The sequence below is a fragment of the Megachile rotundata genome, chromosome 16 (genome assembly GCF_050947335.1).
Source record: "Megachile rotundata isolate GNS110a chromosome 16, iyMegRotu1, whole genome shotgun sequence".
Classification (NCBI taxonomy): Eukaryota; Metazoa; Arthropoda; class Insecta; order Hymenoptera; family Megachilidae; genus Megachile; species Megachile rotundata.
The window spans coordinates 7,194,474-7,219,585 of NC_134998.1; the positions used below are offsets into that span (position 1 = coordinate 7,194,474).

Below are 25,112 nucleotides of genomic sequence, written 5' to 3' on the forward strand. Positions count from 1 at the left end.
TCAACCTAACCTGAAGGGCAATATAATCTTAAGGACAATCTAACCTAAATGTCAACCTAATCTAAAGGGCTACCTAACCTAAAGGACAATCTAACCTAAATAACAACCTAATCTAAAGGACGATCTAACCTTGAAGTCAACCTAACCAAAAGGACAACCTAACCTAAAGGGCAATCTAATCTTAAGGACAATCTAACCTAAATGTCAACCTAACCTAAAGGGCTACCAAACCTAAAGGACAACCTAACCTAAATAACAACCTAATCTAAAGGACAATCTAACCTTGAAGTCAACCTCACCAAAAGGACAACCTAACTTAAATGTCAACCTAACCTAAAGGGCAATCTAATCTTAAGGACAATCTAACCTAAATGTCAACCTAACCTGAAGGGCAATATAATCTTAAGGACAATCTAACCTAAATGTCAACCTAATCTAAAGGGCTACCTAACCTAAAGGACAATCTAACCTAAATAACAACCTAATCTAAAGGACGATCTAACCTTGAAGTCAACCTAACCAAAAGGACAACTAACCTAAATGTCAACCTAACCTAAAGGGCTACCTAACTTAAAGGACAACCTAACCTAAAGAGCAATCTAATCTTAAGGACAATTGAACCTTGAAGTCAGCCTAACCTAAAAGGCAACCTAACCTAAGCAACAGCCTAATCTAAAAGACAATCTAACCTAACCTATCCTCGCATATGGAAGTGTGAATTATAGAGTTATTTAAGCCATAAAAACTGATAGAGTAACACTGAGGAAAAGAGCCTGTCACTCAATTTTCCGTCGAAGAATGAACCCATTTTCCCGGCGCACCGCAACTTAAACTTCAATATCGAAGATTCAAGGACGATCGAGTTCTTTTTCTTGTTGGCCCTCGAAGTTTCCCGGCCATGCACGGTAATAAAGTATTGTTAACGCGGGCTCTCTGTCATAAGTCCTCGTCGGCGTCGTCGTCTAGGGAAAATTCTTGACAAGCTTCTCGTCGGCGTGCAGCTACAAAGCAACCAGCGGTCTGGAACGCGGGGAAACGCTGAAGATAACTACAACGATGAGAGGGCCCATGAGATTCTTGTGTCAATCAGTGAACCGGAATTCGAGAGCGAGGCATTTTTCGTTCATTCCTAACGTAGCATTTTCACAGAGAAAGAGGACACTTCGCGCGCTGAAATCTCAACTGTTGCGTTACGTTCCGTGGGTAAAACGAGGAGCCGCTGCGAAAACCCAATTAGCCCGAGGTCGGTGTGCGGGCGAAACGAATCTTTGAGCTCGGCCAACGGTAACCATCGATTAATTGCTCGTTCTTTCGTCGTTCGATGATTAATCGATCCTTGGGGAGAATGTGGGAAGCGAGGTTCAGAGGAGTTTGCTTTTTAAGGAATTTTTGACGGTGGTAATGCAAGTTTTGGATGTTTTTGAGGAATAAGTTTATATTTGCGGCTTATTGTTTGCGGTGCATTATTTAACGCGGGGAGATATAACGTGTGGCGGGATGACGCGTGGAGATACATACGTAGAGATATGGTGTGTGGAGATACGGTGCGTGATGGTACCACGCGTGGAGATACGGCGCGTGACGGTATAACGCGTGGCATTACAACGCGTGACAGTACAACGCGTGGAAATACGGCGCGTGACGATACCACGCGTGGAAATACAGTGCGTGAGGGTGCAACGCGTGGAATTACAGCGCATGACAGTATCGCGCGTGGAGATACGGCGCGTGATATTACCACGCGTGGAAATACAGACGTGTGACATTACCACGCGTGGAAACACGGTGCGTGAGGGTACCACGCGTGGAAATACGAAGCGTGACAGTGCTACGCGTGGAGATACGGCGCGTGATATTACCACGCGTGGAAATACAGACGCGTGACATTACCACGCGTGGAGATACGGTGCGTGAGGGTACCACGCGTGGAAATACAGCGCGTGGAAATACGTCGCATGACAGTACAACGCGTGGAATTACAGAGCATGACAGTACCACGCGTGGAAATACGGCGCGTGACATTACCACGCGTGGAGATACGGTGCGTGACATTACCACGCGTGGAGATACGGTGCGTGAGGGTACCACGCGTGGAAATACGAAGCGTGACGGTACAACTCGTGGAATTACAGCGCGTGACAGTACCACGCGTGGAAATACAGCGCGTAACGCTGCAACGCGTGGAAATACGTCGCGTGACAGTACAACGCGTGGAATTACAGCGCGTGACAGTATCACGCGTGGAAATACGGCGCGTGACGGTACAGCGGTGGGCGTCATTACTCGTATTCAAGAAAATGGCGCGCTTTTTGAATCCAAATAGACGCCTTCCTATATCCTTTAATTGAACTCAATCTATTTTAGTCAGCAATATGACCTAAAATTATAAAGACAATTTTGATGTAATATCATAATAAAAATTTTGTAATAAAAAGTTTTATTCCTCAGAAAGTAAAATGATTTATTGCGAAGAGATTATGAGTTAATTCTGTAGATTTCGAGGTTCCTATACAATTGAACGTTCGTTTCAATCATATCAATCGTTTTTAACAAAATGGAGAATTTTATTGAAGTTATTCAATAGATATCAACGCACTAGGAGAGCCGAGCGATTAGAAATAAAAGGATCCTGCAAACAAATCTCTTTTGATATACGGTTTGCTGCACCGCGACGCTCAACTTCAAACAGCTGCTGGATCGTCGAATTTAATATTTTTTGCCCCTTTTTTTTCCACCCAGCATGAACTCAAAGCCGTAGAATTTACGAGAGCTCATAGCTTCAGTGGTCAAAATAAATCCAACTGCAGCTTCGATGGTTAAAATAAATCTATATGCTGACAATACGGTCCTGAAATTCGGCCAGTGTAAAACAATTTTGATTGCGTATGCTCTAAATTCTATCAAAGGGTTTCAATTTGTCATTTCCTGGTTTTTATATTTTGCCGATCTTTTAATAATTCCACTTGTTACGCTTTTCAAATGAAAACGGATTGACGTACAAATATGTTAACGGATGTACAAATATTCTGCTTTTGAAAATATTTTTTCAGAGTACCTTTGTGTAATCGAATCAATAAATATTTGTATGGCTCGCAGAAATTGAAGATGTTGAACGATCTAGTTATATTGCCACTTTCAGATAAATTTACTTGTAGCGTTTAGTCATTAATGTAAGACAAGGTTATTTATAGTTATGTTAAAAATCAGTACTGTGTTATATCGTCACGTGGTAAAATGTCATGCAAATTACAGTCACGAGTTATAATATCGTGCCGTGTAGTCACATGTTATAACGTTATATGTCGTATAATTGCATGCTACGTCGTCGTATCGCAACATGTTGTAACGTCATAAGAGGTACCAGTACGCGTTATGTCGTTACACGTTGTATCTCCACGCGTCGTATTTCCACGCATTGTGTCCTTACGCATCATAATTCCACGCGTTGTATCGTTACGCATCATAATTCCATGCGTCGTACCGTCACGCGCCGTATTTCCACGCGTGGTAATGTCACAGGTAGTATTTCTACGCGTGGTACTGTCATGCGCTGTAATTCCACGCGTGGTACCCTCACGCACCGTATCTCCACGCGTGGTAATGTCACACGTTCGTATTTCCACGCGTGGCACTGTCACGCGCTGTAATTCCATGCGTGGTACACTCACGCACCGTATCTCCACGCGTGGTACTTTCATGCGCTCTAATTCCACGCGTTGTACCGTCACGCGCCGTATTTCCACGCGTTGTACCGTCACGCGCCGTATTTCCACGCGTTGCACCGTCACGCGCCGTATTTCCATGCGTGGTATCCTTACGCACCGTATTTCCACGCGTTGTGCCGTCACGCGCCGTATTTCCACGCGTTATACCGTCACGCGCCGTATTTCCATGCGTGGTACTCTCACGCACCGTATCTCCACGCGTGGTAATGTCACACGTCCATATTTCCACGCGTGGTAATGTCACACGCCGTATCTCCACGCGTGGTACTATCATGCGCTCTAATTCCACGCGTTGCACCATCACGCGCTGTATTTCCACGCGTAGTACCCTCTCGCACCGTATCTCCACGCGTTGTGTCGTCACGCGCCGTATTTTCACGCGTTGCACTGTCACGTGCTGTAATTCCACGCGTTGGACCGTCACGCACCGTACTTCTATTAGAACAATTCTAATCCTCTCGAAGGACCATTCTTATATTTCTGTCCTTAAACTTTCAGTTTATGTAACTAACTAAAATTGAATCAATTCAATTAAAGAATAGAGTCTCTATCGATTCCAAAAGCGCGCCATTTGCTCGAATAATGGAGATGAAAAGAATCAGTTAGAACTCCCGAACAATTCTAATCCCCTCAATGGCCCCAAAGATCTTTCGTTTGAAGCCTAACCTAACCTCCGTGTATCATTTTGTATAATAGTTGGCGCAAATCGTCAGGTTATCGATCGATGTTATTCGTCGACGCTTTTAGACTGCTCGTTACTCGATTATACTCCATCGAACCGGCTGATACGTAATCCTGCTCATCGACAACGACGACGCCCGAGAAGAATCCACTTACGAACGGTCGATCGGTTCGTCGTTTCAAAATTAACTCTAATCTAGGATCAGACCGCTTATAAAGTGGGTGCAGAGATTTGAGGGAGAACTAAAAAAATGATCGTTTCTGCGCCGGCTCGCCTAATTGGACGACACGGGGCATTTTGTTCGCTCAATTATTCCCGGCCGTTATCGAGGCTCTTTGCGCTTAAATGACCATCAGATGTCTGATCAGACGCGTTTTTTTAACTGTACTCGAGAGCGGTATTAATACTATTAGATCTGGTGCAGCTGCAATTTATGTAGGTACTAATTTGAGGTTAAGTTTCGGGTCAGAAGTACAAATTTTTGCAAGGTGATGTACAAGGTGTTTGGTTAATTATAGAAAGGTACACAAATTAAAATGACGATGGACTCAAGTTTTACATAACTTAGGTTGGGTTCTAATTTCAGGTTAAGTTCGACCACCAATTTTGACCTTGATGCACCAATTTTTTGTAATAAAACCCATACACAATATGGACATTAGGTCCACTATATAGAGGTACATAAATTGAAATGATAAGAGTCTCCTATATTTTACATAACTTAGGTTAGGTCCTAATTTGAGGTTAAGTTCGACCACCAATTTTGACCTTGATGTACCAATTTTTTGTAATAAAATCCATACACAATATAGACATTAGGTCCATTATATAGAAGTACATAAATTGAAATGATAAGAGTCTCCTATATTCTACATAACTTAGGTTAGGTCCTAATTTGAGGTTAAGTTCGACCACCAATTTTGACCTTGATGTACCAATTTTTTGTAATAAAATCCATACACAATATGGACATTAGATCCACTATATAAATATACACAAATAAAAATGACAAGAGTCCCACATTTTATATAATTCCATTTTTAAATTGTTCAGCTACTTTTAAAGACTACAGTTACATTAGGTAACCGTGCCAAGTATTGATTTGTACGGGAAATAACATTAGCACCGTGATAGATAATTACTTTTTGCGAGCCTTCAATTAAAGCATTTACTCGTGTAACAACATCGGTATTAGCCACATATTTCACGATCCACGTAATTCGACGAATCAACCTGATTAGTGGCATCCCGGGCTCAAACAGCCGGCCATCAAACCCCATAAATCGTCCACGGTTCGCCATCTAATCTGTAAATTCGAAATGAGTTATACTCTGACTGTGTGTGCTTTTCTAGAACGCTGCTTATCCGAATCACCCGCTTGTTTCCCGATTTGTGCGTGTGGCGAGTTGGTTTGTTGACCTTTTGACCCGTAATTGGTTATCGAGGTGCCGCTGCAATTGGTCACCGTTCGCAAACAGTTCGAACGATCGGAACTGAAGAGGTTGGAAATGCTGGAATACCATCAGATATTTGTGGCGTTTGAAAAGCGAGTATAATTATAATGAATCTAGGGATGTGGGGATGTTGTGATATTTAGGTATGTGGGAACTTAGGGATGTGCAAATTTAAATTTGTGGGATGGGTAATTAGAGATGACGTGTTTGTGGGGTTCTAGGGATATGTGGGGATTTAGGGATGTGGGGTTTTGGAATATGGGGACGTAGGTATGTGGAAATTTAGAGATGTAGGTTCAGATGTAGAAATTTGGAGCAGTGAAGATATAGGTGTGTCAAGATTGCTTAAGATGTGTGGACCTGTGATGTGACGATCTTGGGATATGAAGATCTTGAGATGTCAAGTTCCAAGAATGCGAGAATCTGGTAGAATGAGAATGTGGTAGAAACTAGAAATATGACCTGGGAATATATGTGAACCAGAAATATGGGGAACGTGGAGATCTAGATATGTGGAGATCCATATGTGGACCTAATATGAATATGTGAACAATTTAGTGATTTAGTGGTGATTTATTCACGGTGATCAAATTGATCTCTAAATTACCTTTTCATCGTAACCCCAAAATTTCCACCACTCAACTATTTTTTCAAACCACTTAAAATTAACGTAGAATGTTATTCCACACCCGTTATCCCGAAAGCCACCCTAACCCAATCCTCTCAAGATCACATTGTTTCGTCTACGAATCATTCAATTATTCGCCCCAAACGACAAGCATGAAGGAGAGAACTAACGAGGGCAAACAATTCCACGGTCGCCAATTACACGACCAGAAACGACCTCACAGAGTTGTCTCGAACAATTTCTCGCGAACGTATGCAACCGGGTGGATGATGCTGCTCCGTGTCCGCGCACTTGAGCATTTAAAATGCTCCCTTTCGCCCTTTTTTTCCCTCGGTGTCACTTACCTGGCGTAACGCTTTTAGCTCGGTGTCTGTGTACAAAGTGTACACAGTCTCTAACTTGGTCTGTACAGCGTGTTGCATATGGAAATGTGGACATCGTGCAGAGGATGGCTGTTCTTACGTGCCACGCCAAGGTGTGCATGCACGGATACTCCGACCATTTAAATTTAATTCTTTACCCGAAAGTTTACTGCTTAAAGTCTTCGGATCACATAATTTTACAGCCATTTTGTAATTTCGACATTTACAAATTTTCTTAGTCTTTTCAACTTTAATTTTGAACAATTTCAGTTTGACCTGATTCGAACGAAAGTTTGGAAAAATAGCGGATTCAAGAGTGTATATAAAGTGGACGCAGGAAAACAAAATGGCACAGAGCGGCGCACACAAAGAAAGGACCATCGACAAAAAACAATGATGCCATAGTCGGGAAACAATTCCGTGGCGCGTTCACGGGGAAAACGCTGAAATTTCGTAAACGCGTACCGCGGCGGCACAGGCAGGCATACATTAGTGTTCGTGAGGCGCACAGACGCTTTACATAATATCTTTGCCATTGTAAAATGCAAAGTACTGCACAGGGCGAGTCTCGCTGAGCCAGCTTTTTCCTTCCGCAGCGTTCGCACTCCGTGTACAGAGAGTAAGAGAGAGAAGGAAGAGTAGAAGGGATGCCTCGAAAGCAAGTTTTTGTCTTCTCATGTAAATCGCCGCGTAGACGGGCCGATTGAGGGCTTAAGCACATATTTTTGTATTCCCTTCTTAGGGCGAGCCGATCGCGTTCGTCTCGAAGAGAATCTTCGAGAGGAAATCGATATCGCTTGCTCAAGTAGATATACAGGGTGTATAAAGGTTAAAACATATCTCAAATACAGACAAGCTTTTTCTAAGAACCTTTCTGGTACAAAAACTGTGTTTGAAGGATTTTCCGTGGAATTGAGGTTTTAGGTTCAGATTCAATTTAGCTTAGGTTATCTATTTGTTCAAAAACAGAGTTTTAGCTTAAATTAGGTTTAGAAGTCTGTGTCGTTAAGTAGATGCTAAGTCCACATATCTGATGGATTGTTGAAATTTTTATTTTGAGGTTAAATTTGATCATGTTGGCTAAATCCTATTATGTGGTGGATCGTTCAGATTTTGAGATGGAGATTACATCTGAATTCTATGAGAGCAAATTCTTGTTGAGTTAGGTTTAAGAGTCTGTATTTTTGAACAGATGTTAGGCTAAGTCCAATTATGTGATGCATTATAGAGATTGTGAGGTGGAGCCTAACTTTGAAGCCTATGAGAGCAAACTCTTGTTGAGTTAGGTTCAAGAATATACATTTTTGAACAGATGTTAGGCTAAGTCCAATTATGTGATGCATCATAGAGATTGTGAGGTGGAGGTTAACTTTGAAGCCTATGAGAGCAAACTCTTGTTGAATTAGGTTCAAGAATATACATTTTTGAACAGATGTTAGGCTAAGTCCAATTATGTGATGTGTCATAGAGAATGTATGGTGGAGGTTAACCTTGAAGCCTATGAGAGCAAACTCTTGTTGAGTTAGGTTCAAGAGTCTATTTTTGAACAGATGTTAGGCTAAATCCAGTTATGTGATGCATCATAGAGATTGTGAGGTGGAGGTTAACTGTGAAGCCTATGAGAGCAAATTCTTGTTGAGTTAGGTTCAAGAGTCTGTATTTTTGAACAGGTGTTAGGCTAAGTCCAATTATGTGATGCATCATAGAGATTGTGAGGTGGAGCCTAACTCTGAAGCCTATGAGAACAAATTCTTGTTGAGTTAGGTTCAAGAGTCTATTTTTGAATAAATGTTAAGCTAAGTCCAATCATTTGATAGTTGATGATCCACATGAACGAAGTACATTAATAAGGTTCAGCCTGAGACACAATTTTGAACTACCTTGTTCACATACTTTCCCATAAATAAATTTTGTTTGCTTAGAGACTTAGAGACTGAAAAAGGGACGTGAGCTTAAATTCGACTATAGAACATACACGTCCAAGATTAGTTTCAACTCGAATCCGGATAGAGCTTGTAAGACAGATCTGTATCAGGCTTAAATCAATCATAGGTTACGTAGAAATCAGACATTGTACAAGCATAGGTTAGATACATAATCAACAGAGAGTAGACAAGTGTTAGTGTTGGATTATGACTGGTTTAGGCTAATACTACATGTGGCCTCCCTACAGATATTGTTGGCAATAGCTCGTTACAGATAAGACACGTTAATCAAGCATGTCTTAGGAACGGTATTGATTAGACGTTCATAATACGTACATCATAAATAAGCTGCTAACCAAATGAAGCGGGATTAAACGAATTAAATCTTAATCTGATGATTTGGTTGAGGTATAAAGTTTGAGTTGGGATTAGTTAGGTGTAAATTTTATCAGGTTTGATCGAAACGGAGATTAACTTGGATGCTGGTTAAATTGGACCTAGTTATTGTAATTATACGACCTTGAGGACGGAAGTAAAAATAAGGACCTTGGTTCTTAATTTTATTTTGTAAATGATTCAATCTGAGATATTAGCTCTGATATACATAGTCAGGCAAATTTGGAGGATGTTGGAGAATACAGACTTTTACGACGCGTAAGATTACGACGCGTGGAATTACGACGCATGGAATTACGACGCATGGAATTACGATGCGTGGAATTACAACACGTGGAATTACGACGTGTAGAATTATGGTGCGTGGAATTACAACACGTGGAATTACGTCACATGGAATTAATAACACGTGGAATTACGTCACGTGGAATTAATAACATGTGAAATTACGACGCTAGTAATTAATAACGCGTGGAATTACAACACGTGGAATTACGTCACGTGGAATTAATAACACGTGGAATTACGACGCATGGAATTACGACGCGTGGAATTACAACACGTGGAATTACGACGCGTAGAATTATGGTGCATGGAATTACAACGCGTGGAATTAATGACGGGTGGAATTACGACGCATGGAATTACGACACGTCGAATTAATAACGCATGGAATTACAACACGTGGAATTAAGACGCGTAGAATTATGGTGCGTGGAATTACAACGCGTGGAATTAATAACACGTGGAATTACGCCACGTGGAATTAATAACGCGTGGAATTACAACACGTGGAATTACGACGCGTAGAATTACGGTGCGTGGAATTACAACGCATGGAATTACGACGCGTGGAATTAATAATACGTGGAATTACGACGCATGGAATTACGACGCGTGGAATTAATAACGCGTGGAATTACAACGCTTGGAATTACGACGTTAAATTACGATATTCGGGCCTCACACGAACGATCCTCTTCCACAAACGTTCCATAACACCCAGATACTATTCGCCATTAACATTTTGTCCCTGTGGAACGAATTCCCGAAGTATAATTGCTTTAGAATCGTAAAAGCAAATTAACATTGTCTTCTCTCGGGACTTCTGGAATCGCAATTTTTTTGATTTGGGAGAGCCTGGAGATTTCCACATAGCACTTTGGCGCTTTGAGGTTCATACTTGAAGCACCAAGTCTCATCACTAGTTACAATTGATTCCAGGAATGTCAGTTTCGTCTGGCTGTTTTGATAAGATCTCGCAATATTCAACGCGAGCAATTTGTTGCGCTTGCCCGCCATTTTGTGACACGGTGACGAAAGGTTCTGTCGCATTAAACGCTATAAGTTTATAATTCGTTGCTCGATTCCAATAATGATTGTTTTGTAGTGGAGGCATACTGTTTTCAGATAACATATTGTTTTAATAGTAGTTTTCCTTAAATGTGAAAAGTTGTTTGTCCAAGGTGTATCAAACAATGGTTAGAGATGTGAAAAATTTACGGTAGCCGCCGTTGGCAGATACAGGCATAACTCTGGAATACTGTAAAATGTGTTCCGCAATACTGCTGACACTTGTGAGCTGTGAAGAAATATTGGCAGAACTCGCATGGAATCCTACGTTCCAGCTTCGTTGGAAATATTCCTTCCCGGACATTCTATTGGTCTCCCCCAAATTCGTTAAGCTGTCCGAAATAAATGGACCATCTATATGATGATCAAACCGCAAATTGTCATCAATTTTAAACAATTCCTGGCCGTAAAACTAATATCTAATACTCGAACTGTGGTCAGCGCAGTTCGAAAACCCTGGGCGATAAATTCATGGAATATCGATGGACCAAAAAATACCGGCGCATTCGTTGGGTCAAATTGGAGACGGGAGCTAGATGGAATACCTTTAACTCGTTCTCGAAACCCTGGATCCCCGTGTCCCGAACGAGATATGGGATTTATACGTGTCGCGATCCCCGCGTGGATTCGATCTAAACAAATCATGGAATTTCATTTCTGCTAGGTATCGGCCGGTGGATTGCGTTCGACCCATGGGATCCACTGAGAAATGTATTTCTTACGGTGAAACTGGTTTTATTACTTGAGTACCTTTATTACAAACTTTCATAATTTGTAACGTTAACTGTAAGAAGTGCTAGCTATATGTCTTGTGGTGATTTATTTTTAAAGGAGTACTTAGGAATGTCCATCACAAATATCACATATAATATCACATATAACATCGCATATCAAAATATCATATATAATATCACATTTCAAAGTATCACATATGATATCACATTTCAAAATATCACATATGATATCACATTTCAAAATATCACATATGATATCACATTTCAAGATATCACATATGATATCACATTTCAAAATATCACATATGATATCACATTTCAAAATATCACATATGATATCACATTTCAAAATATCACATATAACATCACATATCAAAATATCATATATAATATCACATTTCAAAATATCACATATGATATCAAATTTCAAAATATCACATATGATATCACATTTCAAAATATCACATATGATATCACATTTCGAAATATCATACATGATATCAGATTTCAAAATATCACATATGATATCACATTTCAAAATATCACATATGATATCACATTTCAAAATATCACATATGATATCAGATTTCAAAATATCACATATGATATCACATTTCAAAATATCACACATGATATCACATTTCAAAATATCACATATGATATCACATTTCAAAATATCACATATGATATCACATTTCAAAATATTACATATAATATCACATTTAAAAATATCACATATAACATCATATATCAAAATATCATATATAATATCACATTTCAAAATATCACATATGATATCACATATGATATCAGATTTCAATATATCACATATGATATCGCATATAATATCACGTATCAAAACACCACATATAATATAGAATATACTATAAAAAATATATAATAATGAATATAATGGTAATACAATACCCTTGCATATAACATATGGTAACACATGGCGATCACATGTGTCCTAACACGCTATCCAAACGCACAATGTATCTAACAGCTCTCCCGCAAAAAATCTCTAAAATGTAACACCATTTCCATAATTAGCAAGGAATAAACCTTGTCCAACAAATATTTGAACGGATATAGAACGGGACAACGTACAAAATACGGAGAAAGATGCGGTCCGGAGGGAGCCACCAGTGGACGAGGATAACGAACCAACGGATTACCCGACTCTCTAATATCATTACAAACTCCTCTCCGCTGAATATCGCAACGAATACAACTCTCTGTTCATATCTCCAACCTCAGACATACAGAGCGGTGCACTGGGTCAACTAAATCGTACTTAAGGTTCGTAATCACTTTGCTACTCGAAGTGAATTACAGTGGATTTGTTTAGGCGGACATATGGACACAGTTCTGATGTCTGTGTTAGGCATTATATTGCTGGTATCAAATATCTGTTGAACAGAAGTATAAATTATTGCGTAAGTGAGTGGAATGAGGATCATAATTATGCCTGACCTTACTTGAACTGGGTGGACGTTCATTGTACATTGTATCTGGTAGGCTTTGGTGCCTTAACCTAACTGCTTGTCTAATAGCTGATGTGATAGTCATTGCAATAGGCATTGTATTTTAATGTAGCTTCCATATCAAGTTTCAAGTGTATTCATGTAACCTAACCTCTAACCTATATCTTACTAATCTAGCCTAACCTCAGTACACTGCATTGATGCAGCGTAACCTTCAAATCTCTATCGTACTAATATAGTTTGATCTTAATGTACTGCACTAATGCAGCATAACCTACAAAGCTAATATAGCCTAACCTTAATATACTGCATTAATGTACCCTAAGCTTCACATCTATATGGTACTAATATAGTCTAACCCTATAGCCTAATATAGCCTAACCCTGCAGCCTAATATACCCTAACCTTGTAGATTAATAGCTTAATATAGCCTAACCCTACAGCCTAATACAGCCTAACCCTCTAGACTAATGTAGTATAACCCTGTAGATTAATAGCTTAATATAGCCTAACCCTGTAGCTCAATAGCTTAATATAGCCTAACCCTATAGCCTAATATAGCCTAACCCTTTAGACTAATGTAGCATAACCCTGTAGATTAATAGCTTAATATAGCCTAACCCTGTAGCTCAATAGCTTAATATAGCCTAACCCTATAGCCTAATATAGCCTAACCCTTTAGACTAATGTAGCCTAACCCTGTAGATTAATAGCTTAATATAGCCTAACCTAACCTAATATAGCCTAACTCTTTAGACTAATATAGCCTAACCTTGTAGCCTAACAGCCTAATATAGTCTAACCCTATAGCCTAGTAGCCTAACATAACCTAACCTAACCTCCAAATCTATGACTTATAATTATAACCTAACCTTAAAATACCGCATCAATGCGCCCTAACCTCCAAATCTAAATTATCAACCTAACCTTAATAACATTCCAACTCAATCCACTATCCACCTGAAAAACAACATTCTAAAAATCCATAAACCGCAAAATGGTAATGGTAAATATACATTTGCTCGTCACAGAAGCAAAAAGCCAATTACACGAATAAAAATGTTTTTAATTAGAGAGGTAATAATCCAAGCCCGTGCAACGATTTACGATAATAAATGTACGACGAGTGGTTCGTCTATATCATTGGCCGTGTTTCCTCGCTGACACATATCTTTTAGCCGCTGGAGGATGTTCACGGATGCATTGAATCATCCGGCTGACGGTCGGGAAAATTCTATGCATGTTTGAGCGAGACGCGTTCACAGTCGTTCCTTTGCTCAGGGCTACCGGGAGGTTGTAGAGCAGCCGGGTGAGTTCTTTTTATTCTTTTGGGTGGGATGGATTCTCCTTTTTTTTTCTCTCTTTTTTAAAGACAGAGGGAGCTCAGGTTGTTAGGTCAGAGCCGTTCGTTTGAGGACGTAAATTAGTGATATTTGAGGTCGAACGGAAAGCGATGGTTGCCAACTGAATTACCAATGAAATTAATTAATAATACAATTTCCCTTTTAGAATTCACTGATACTCTACAACTTCCTCTTTATCCCTTTAACTCGGTATCGGCCGCTCTATGAATCGCGAGAACTTATAATTCTGTTCAGTCATTTATCCATTTTCTATGGATCACGTTATACGATCTGTTGAATAAGACGCACTGTTCTCGTTGCGTCATGCATAGCCAGTTAATTATTCCCGCAACATGAAGAGAACTGAAGAAATTTTAAATGTTAGGTACGTTATACATTCAGTAATACTCGATTACGAAGATTACAATTCTAGATTACGAGTCTAGTTTATGACTTTGGGTCTGTAGTGTGCGTCACGATGAAACAAATGTGCGTCACGATCGGACAAGTGTGCGTCACGATGGGATAAGCGTGCGTCACGATGGGACAGGTGTGCGTCACGATGGAATAGGTGTGCGTCACGATGGAATAGGCGTGCGTCACGATGGGTCCAGTATGCGTCACGATGGGATAAGCGTGCGTCACGATAGAATAAGTGTGCGTCACGATGGGACAATCGTGCGTCACGATGGGACAATCGTGCGTCACGATGGAATAGGTGTGCGTCACGATGGGACAAGCGTGCGTCACAATGGGACAGGTGTGCGTCACGATGGAATAGGCGTGCGTCACGATGGGTCCAGTATGCGTCACGATGGGATAAGCGTGCGTCACGATGGAACAGGTGTGCGTCACGATGGAATAGGTGTGCGTCACGATGGAATAGGCGTGCGTCACGATGGGTCCAGTATGCGTCACGATGGGATAAGCGTGCGTCACGATAGAATAAGTGTGCGTCACGATGGGACAATCGTGCGTCACGATGGGACAATCGTGCGTCACGATGGAATAGGTGTGCGTCACGATGGGACAAGCGTGCGTCACAATGGGACAGGTGTGCGTCACGATGGAATAGGCGTGCGTCACGATGGGTCCAGTATGCGTCACGATGGGATAAGCGTGCGTCACGATGGAATAGGTGTGCGTCACGATGGGACAAGCGTGCGTCACAATGGGACAGATGTGCGTCACGATGGAATAGGCGTGCGTCACGATAGAATAGGTGTGCGTCACGATAGGATAAGCGTGCGTCACGACGGAATAGTTGTGCGTCACGATGGGTCCAGTATGCGTCACGGCGGGATAAGCGTGCGTCACGATTGGACAGGTGTGCGTCATGAAGATACAAGTGTGCGTCACGACAAGACAAGTGTGCGTCACGTTAGAACATGGCATTAATTCATACTTTAAGTAGTCTATACTTTAGTCTATAGTTTAAATACCTAACCACAAGTATAGTAAGCAAACTACATCTCAGAAAAAAGCCAGAATTCTTCAGACCCTGCCACATAGGAAGTGGGTCTCGATGCTGGTAGCGTGTGCCGCATAATGCTGTCGATATAACGATAGTCATCGAGCACGAGTAACGACAACAACACCGACAGCTGACAGTATCTACGGAATGCAATTCACTAAAGACAATGCCGCTGCGTTAAAAGGGCCCGTATAGATAACCTGGTGGCCTGGTCGGGCATACATAACACACGCGCAGCCACGTTCGCCCGTCGGCGTAACGATGTGGGGAATCGATATGCCGTCCAGAAGAGTGCATGACCGAGACACGGTAGTTGTATCGTCGGCTTGTTTGCTGATAAAACTGCTTTACTGGTCGGCCACTCGGCTAAATAATTGGTTAAATAATTGGCCGTGCGGTGGCCTGTCATTAACCCTTTGCCTGCTGCAATCTGCTTCAACTTTCAGTCTTTGCCCGACTTTATTACGGCCGGTTGTATTATTTTATTGGAAATCGAAGTGTGGTGGACTCTTGGTATATTGCCGTTTTCGGGGGGATGTGAACTGTGGTACTATGGTATTATAGGATATATAATACCATTGTTATTATAGGATATTATTGCTGTTGTAGGATATAGGTTACTTCTGTATGCGCTGTATGGAGTTATATTAGTGTTAGATTACTTCGTATATTGCAGGTTATACTATATCACTGTACGCCAGATCACTATGTAATATAACTAAACGTTGGACTACTACACATTAAATTACTACAAGTTAAATAACTACGCGCTGTATCACTACACGTTAGGTCATTATACACTATAACTACACGCTATATAATTACCCGTTAGATAACCACGCACTAAATCACTACACGTCGAATCACTACATCACCTCATTTTAAAAACGTGTGTATTTGAAAATCAGTAAAACCCAAAATTAAAACAGAACCACAGTGTCCACCAATTTTGAACCTCTCAATATATCGCCAACAGCAATTGTCCAACACTGTCCGCAAAAAAGCGAACTGTACAGGAATTTTTCCAAGATTTCCTAAAAATGCAATCCCCTCGGTATCCATCCGTGTCACCCATCGGTTCTTTGTCGAGAATTCTTTCGTTTCGTTGGCGTGCATTCGGAAGTTCGTTTGGTTCGCAAGTTGCAGGTTTTGCATAAACGACAGCTCGCCCGGAAACGTTTCAATATCGCACGAACTTGTAGAACTAATATTCTCCGATACGCCGGTGTGTTTGTGTGCGCGAACAGAGTGAACCAATGAGAGTAGTTCGCATATTTACCGTGACACAATTTTGGTAAATAGAAACGATGGAATATGTAATCGGAAGATGGGACGAGCTTCCTGGAATCGACGATCGATTCCGATCCTTGTTTAAATGGCGCGGAAACGTTTCGCTAACTGGCGAACTTCGTCCTTCTTCAATTTTCCCAGGACTTTAGAGGGTGGTTAATTGATGTTGGAGACTTTTAGCAGTCTGGCGGTCGCTTTAACGTTTCGGTATTTCACTGAGAATACAGGGTACTTCAAAATAGGTGTATGACAGCTGATGGCAATAGGAGATCTTAGGAGTTTTTTTAGGAATTATTTAACCAAAAATATGCCTAACAGTCTAACAGTCGCTTTAATGTTTCAGTATTTCACAAAAATACACGACGGTTCAAAATAGGCGTACGTCAGCTGATGGTATCTTAGCAATTGTTTCAGGAATTATTCAAACATACTGTTCATAATAAACTCTAATAAATAATATGATATATTATTTAGGCAAAAATATGCCTAACAGTCTGACAATCCCTTTAACATTTCGGTATTTCACCAAACTACAGGGCGGTTTAAAATAGGCGTACGTCAGGTGATGGTATCTTAGCAATTGTTTTAGGAATTATTCAAATAGACTGTTCATAATAAACTCTAATAAATAATATGATATATTATTTAGGCAAAAATGTACCTAACAGTCTGACAGTCCCTTTAACGTTTCAGTATTTCAGCAAAATACAGGGCGGTTCAAAATAGGCGTACGTCAGCTGATGGCAATACGAAAGATAACATGTTAACTAATCTGTCTATCTTACGACTTATTTATTCTATCTTACGACTTCTTAATAATAAACTCTAATAGATAATATGTTACTGCAAAAATGCCTAACCTTGGCCTTACCATCGCCTTGAAAAGGGAGCATTTAGCGTTCACAAAGCATCGACACGCGTCTTCTGAATTCTCGCGGGGTAAATAGTGGCTTTTATGCAAACACGTCTTCAATCCCGGCCAAGGGGCGCCACCCCTTGCGCATTTTTGTTAAGAATTGCGAGGCCATCCCTCGAATGAAACAGGGCATAAAAGGGACGTCAAAAACGCGTTGGAGGTGAAAGAAAGGATAACTTGAATGTCTATCGTTGTGCGTAATTGATCTTCTTTTTCCGAACAGTCTATGTACACAGCTTGCAATTAATCTGATCGGATCTGTCCATAAATCGCAGCGTAATTTCCCGTCCTAAATGTTAAACGCCAGCGGATATTTACAGAAGGTAATTAAGTGTACACAACCGTTCGCTAGATGGGAATCCCCTAGATTTTATCCCTAGTTTCGTTAATTTCCTCTCTTTCAAACATCCTCGCCGGAACAATCGCAAATTTATTTATTCAACGATTTTATTAATTTTATACACCTGGAATTAATTTCCGATATTTATCGATTCAAAACTTGTTTTAAATGTTTATTCGATGTTTTATGATGATGCGTAATTGTTTCGTAAATTAAAACGTTCACAAACGTTGTAATTTCACGTCTCGTTATTCAACGCTTCGTAACTCCACGCGGTCTAATTTCACGCGATACCCTCGAAAGAATAGTTATCAGAACCCGGAGCGAATATTGCGTTCCGGTGTACTTTTTTCCATTTCGACCTTCACCAATTTCACATCTTTTTGCTCGAACCTTTTCATTTTAAATTTCATTCGAGCTTTTTGTCTCGAGCAGCCGAGAAATTGAACGATTACAAACGTACAACGTGCACGAAATTTATTTCCCGTTTCTGAACGCTCTCGCGTCTCCGAAAGAGGAATTTAATCGCTTTCTTTGACCTTTATTTAATATCCCCGTCTTTGTTGGAACGAGATATAAAGGAATACGTGTGCAAGATAACTATAAAAGGTTGTTACAGGATTTGTGAGCGCGCGCCATAAAGCCAATAGAAATATGTCACGCGGATCAAAGCGAGCCAACGTTAGTAAAGATAAAAGATAAATTGACTTCGCATTAAAGGAGAGCTATTACAATTCAATTTCAAACCGTATAATTACCTCATACCGCACTAACCTATTTACTAGTTACAAATTTTCAAAACACAAATACACAGATTTCTTGTCGGCCATTTTACGTCAAATCACTTTTGGACGACACCATTTTGCTGTTATCAAAATAGGCTTCACTTATGAATTTTTTTCTCAGAAACTACTTAACCGATTTAGTTAAATTCTTTTTTGTTTTATTCGCGAAGAATTGGGCTATTTTAAAATATTTTTTTCAATTCCGTCAATTTGTTATGAAATTTCTAAAAATTTTATAAAGCCGCTCATTGAAAAAACCGCGAAAAAAGAATTTGTTTAAATTTTTCGACATTTCATAACAAATTGAGTGAACTGAAAAAAATATTTTAAAATAGCACAATTCTTTGTGAATAAAACAAAAAAGAATTTAGCTAAATCGGTCGAGTAGTTTCTGAGAAAAAAATTCGTAAGTGAAGCCTATTTTCGCAAAAGTGGTAAAAAATTGCAAACTTTGAAGGTTTGTTATTTTTTAACAAATTCGAAACCGGGTAAATGATGACTTAAACCCTCCCTAATTTCACATGGACTACGAAATATTTTAATTGGAGCAAAATCGCAGATGGTGACGTCCAAAGATTTGAAACGACCCTATAATTATTAAAAATAATGTTCTTACTTTTGATTTCAGGTAGGTGAAAGTCCCTATGGTATTGGTGAGTCATATATTTCTAATTATGGGCACAGTCAGAATTTGAATGACAAAGTGTGGGGTGCATTGTGTAGCGTGCGAGGTACAGATGGCCCTTCAAAAGGGTAAATAAAGGGTAATTCAGATTAGATTTCTGTTAATTTGAAAAGGGGGAGTTTCTAACCCGGACTTGATTTTTGTTCCATCAGTCATTAACGATAATGTTATCATCGGTAATGAACGTGTCAACGTGTTAAACAAAGATTAAAGTCGCACCGATAACTGTACCGAAGTACAATTGTCGCGCAGATAAAAGCATCGGGTATCATTGTTTAACTAATTTCCGCGCGATATTCATGTATTGATTCTGGAAGCAGCACGCGGCCCATTTAATCGACGTGTTCTAACGTCGAATGGGGTGGTTTCATCGCTCGTAACGAGATTCGAATCGTTTGTATATCGTTGCAAACCGCGAGGTTACGTTTCAGCAATATCCACCGGCAGCGTGCTAATGTATTTTTAATACGTTTCCCCGGCGATTAATCAGAGTATGCCGGTCGGCCGTGTGTTTTTAATGTTCGACGGGAAACCCTGGCCACCCTTTCATGGCCGCTGAAAATTTAAATAGCCGTCAGCGGACCCGTGACGGCAGATAAGGAAAATTGCCGCAAAAGGGGAACTGCTGGAACGTTCGAATAATTGTATGCTTTGTTTTTTTCCTAAGGGATGAACAAAATGGAATATAATTTTATAAATGTAAAACTCGTTACTTTGTTCTCATGAAATATTCATCGATGCGTGTTACGTTAACGCGTCTGTTTCTATTTAAATTTCATGCGGGCATCACTGGGATATACTTTCACATACTGGAATCATTTTGCTTATAAGGATAACAAGATTGAAGTTTAGGAATTTTACATTTGGAAAATTTGAGATTTTTTTGTTCGAAGGTAAATTCACTTTGGGCGATTCAAATTTCCCGCCTTTTGTCTGAGCATTAAACGGAGTCCACTCGCTTTAAATCATGTGATATGGTCATTAGAGCGATCTTTTAGGAATTTAGAACACTTAGAGATTTTGAGATTCAAGATTTATTTGTTCGAAAACAATTGCGCACTTTAGGCGATTCAAATTTCCCGCCATTTGTGCAAGTATTAAAATTCCTTACCGCCGTAAAGAGATCGCAGTGAAACGAGGTCCACTTGCTTCAAATTATGCAGTATGATCATCAGAATGATTATTTAGGAATTTAGAACACTTAGACACTTAAAGATTCAAGATATATTCGTTCGAAAACAACTGTTCACTTTAGACGATTCAAATTTCCCACCCTTCGTTCAACATCAAAATTCTCTACTGATAAAGATATTACAGTGAAACGTGGTCCACTTGCTTTAAATCATTGGTATGATCATTAGAGTGGACATTTTGGAATTGAAAACACTTATAAAATTAGAGATTTAAAGTATATTTGTTTTAGAACTAAATACCTCACTTTAGGTGATTCAAATTTCCCGCCTTTCGTCCACCATCAAAATTCTCTACTGAAACGTGGTCCACTTTCTTTAAATCATTAGTACGATCATCACAGTGGACATTTAGGAATTGAAAACACTTATAAAATTAGAGATTTAAAATATATTCGTTTAGGAACTTAATAATTCGCTTTAAGCAATTCAAATTTCCCGCCTTTCGCCCAACATCAAAATTCTCTACTGAAACGTGGTCCACTTTCTTTAAATCATTAGTACGATCATTACAGTGGACATTTAGGAATAAAAAACACTTATAAAATTAGATGTAAAATATATTCACTTTAGGCACTTCAAATTTCCCGCCTTTCGTCCACCATTAAAATTCTCTACCGTCAAAGAAATAGCAGCAAAACGACTCGGTTTAAATCATGCGGTACGATCATTAAAGCGATCATAACCTCGCGGCCAGCCAGAATCTCGCGGCTAAACAACAATTTCCCGTGGCGCATTTTTTGTCGCGGCCGCACAAAAGGAGGCGTCCGCCGGCCATTTAACCGCTTGTAACGGCTGGCTTTAATCTACGCTGACTGGGTGCGACTCATTAGATGCGATTAGTCTGCGAGCAGACACAGGCCCTTTCCGCGTCCACACGTGCATACATGCTTACGTGGATACACGTAGACGCGCGAATAACCGGCGCCAAACTGCGACGCTGTCCCCATCAGGATTCAAGCGGCGTGTCCTGCTTCGCGAGCGTGTATTTGCTGTCCCTCCCTGCAAATCTATATCTATATCGCTCTCGAATGCCGGGCCTGTGTGCGTGCTGCGTTCGTGCGATCCGTCGCAGTCAGCAGGTTCCAGCGACAATGAGGATGCGCTTTTAATAAATCGCCACCTTCTATCCGCAATCCTGCGTGTCGAGACGTCGCTGGCTGATTAATGAGGGGGTGCGGAGGGATGTGGAGCTTTTGCTGGCGCAGGGGATCTTCAAGGTTTTCCGAGAACTATACTCGAGGGCTTCATAAATGAAAAACTCTGTACAATTTCCATCTGAAATGTTTCATCGCTAAATATTTGATTAATTCAATTACCGAATTTTACCTATTGTATTTTTTAAAATCAGACATGTCGGTGTCTGTATCAGCGATTTTTGTTTGAACGCTGACCGGCGCGAAAACACGTTTTGAAATATGGGGATTAAAAATTAATAATCTTACGCTTCGCCCGTAAACATTGCAGGATAAAATGGGAAATTTTTTCATTTCCGGGAAAACCGGTTGCTGTAATGTAAATTTTCAATGTTAACAAGATAAACATTATCATCGAGCCCATACTACAAACACTGGTAATTAAACTTTGTTAAATTAAAAAAGTTGAGAAGGCACGTCGTATGCACATTTTAAACGCGGCGATTCAACTTCGTTTCAGGGCTGTCTGCCTTGACGGAGATGTAAAGAATAAATTGTTGGGCCAAGAACAAATTGTTAGAACAAGAATAAATTGTCCGAACAAGACGCAGAAAATTGTGGAACGAGGCGCAATTTGGAGAGAAAGCATCAGAGTGTGGATTAATGTCGAGACCCGGTATCGCGACGAAATTTACGGCATTAAACGCGGCGATTTACTGTGAAAATGTACCCTAACATCCAATACCCAGTTATTCGATCCAGTCGTATTATGGGGTAGCCGGTGTTCACGGGAATTTGCATTTCATTAACGGGGCGGCATGATGTCCCGTTTAACGGGGCATGGTACAGGAAAACAGGCCGCGTGCAATTAAAAGTTGAGGCAGCCTGGCTATTTGCATATGGTGTAAAAAGTCGTTACACGACGAAGCTCGCGTGACGCACGAACGGCCATGGAAAGTCTCCCGAGTTTTAATGTCATTGGTCCATGGAAATACTTACTTTTAACTAGTTTACACCGTGGATACACACGTGCCTCGGCCGCCGTCATGAGTTTCCGGTTAGTCGATTTTCTGATCTGGAATGAGCAACGAAGGGGATGTGCATTTTGGTATATTGCTGTAGGCCTATAGCTCGTTATTGTCGTTATATATCTTGTGGCGCAGTATTGCTTTTATAGGTTGCATTTTAGGGGTCTAACTTTTGGCAAATGGTCAAGTCCGAGGGGGGTCATATGAATGCAGAAGTGGGGCACTTTTGGGGTCTGCTTAGGTCTTCATTCTATAGTCATTCTTTTCTTAGAGTTATCAAAGTTTTAGAGTTCTTTATAGATTCAGTTTGGGTTAGTCTCGAGTCCTGAGTTCTAGGTTGGCGATTGTCTACTCTTTTAGTTGAGGTCCTAGGCAGTTCTGGATCTTCAGAGGTCATCTGAGGTGCTTCCAAGTTATTCTGAAGCTTCCTAGGTCCTTCTAGGTTCGTCTAGGTCCCTCTAGGGCCTACTAACTCCTAATAGGTCGTCTTAGGACCTTCTAGATCCATAAACCTCCTAGGTCTGTCCAGATCCTCCTAGGTCTTAAGTCCTCTTGGAGCCTCCTAGGTCCTCCTAGGTCCTCCTAGGTCCTCCTTCAGCTTCTTAAGTCTTCTTATGATTCTCTAGGCCCTACTAGATCCTCTTAGGTCCTCCTAGGCCCACCTAGGTCCATAAGCTTCCTAGGTCGTCCCAGATCCTCCTAGGTCCTAAGTCCTCCTAAGTCCTCCTAGAGGCTTCTAGGTCCTCCTCCAGCTTCTTAAGTCTACTTATGATTCTCTAGGTCCTACTAGATCCTCTTAGGTCCTCCTAGGCCCACCTAGGCCCATAAGCTTCCTAGGTCGTCCCAGATCCTCCTAGGTCCTAAGTCCTCCTGGAGCCTCCTAGGTCCTCCTTCAGCTTCTTAGGTCTTCTTATGATTCTCTAGGTCCTACTAGATCCTCTTAGGTCCCCCTAGGTCCTCCTAGGTCTATAACCCTCTTAGGTCGTCCCAGATCCTCCTAGGTCCTAAGACCTTCTAAGTTCTCCTAGAGCCCTATAGACCCTCCTAGATCCTCCTCAAGCTTCCTAGGTCCTTCTGAAGTCTCCTAGGTCCTACTAGATCCTCCTAGGTTTTTCTAGGTTCTTAAACTTCCAAGATTTGTTCAGATTCTCCCACATCCTTCTAGGTCCTCCTATGTTCTCCTGAAGCCTCCTAGGTCTTGTTAGACCCTCCCAGGTCCTCCTAAATCCTTCCAGCTTGTTCTGAAGCTTTCCAGGTCTTTTCTCTAGATTCTTCTCAAGCTTTGTCTATGAATTTACCCTGCATTCTGTTTAGGCACTCTGTAGGTCCTCAGTCTGCAGATCCTCCTTAGATTGCAGATCCTCCTCAGGACTTCCCTTAGTTCTCGTATTTCCTTAGAGTCCCAACCTCTTTACATCTCTCCTAAATTCACATAATTCTAAAACCGTGCTACCTACCCATTGTCTGCTATTTTCCCACCTCAAAATTCCATTCACATATCTCCACAAGTAAAATGTCTTCCATCGCAAACTATAACTCCATCAAAAACAGCCGAAAACATTGATAAACAGCTCTTCAGCCGGAAGGGCTCAATCGATGATAGTAATGCGAGAACATGGAAGTCACGAATCAACTGAGGGTAGAACAGCATTTAACCGGGTATCGTGAAGTTCGTGGCTAGAAGTGATTAATCTTCCTGCACGCGGTGCATTCCAGTTACGGGGGTCGTTCGTGTTCACGGACACACTGGAATCCCCCGTGAAAAAACCGTGCAGGAAAAAAGAACGGAAGAGGGAGGGCGCGTTAAGCCGAGCATTGCTCGGATGTAGCTTCGAATTCGTGTTTTTCACGCTTCCACGAGAACGCGGCCATAAAGGAGAGAGAACACGTGTTCTGCGCTGAGATTTTAAGTTCGTTATGAATGACAAGATGCTCCTTACTCTGATAGGTCCAAAATGGGATTCTTTGTTGATGGATTGAAATGTTTCAGGCACTGCCTTTTGTTCTCTTTCGTGCACAGTTTGAACTAAATGGACCATTTAGGGTGCCATGTGTTGGTATAAAAGAAATATAATTTACTTGAATCTAACTAGTTCTGTATTCACTAGGTCCGTATAATTTATATAGTCATCGAACGTGTTCTTCACGTGAGGTAAATTAACATGTCGACACAAGTTCC

At 40.7% G+C, this 25,112-nt stretch overlaps 1 protein-coding gene across 4 annotated transcripts in view; it reads left to right on the forward strand.

Annotated features, from left to right (window-relative positions):
- LOC100884026 (uncharacterized) overlaps positions 1–25,112 on the forward strand; it is a 392,036-nt gene that overhangs the window by 61,180 nt on the left and 305,744 nt on the right. The window lies entirely within an intron of this gene.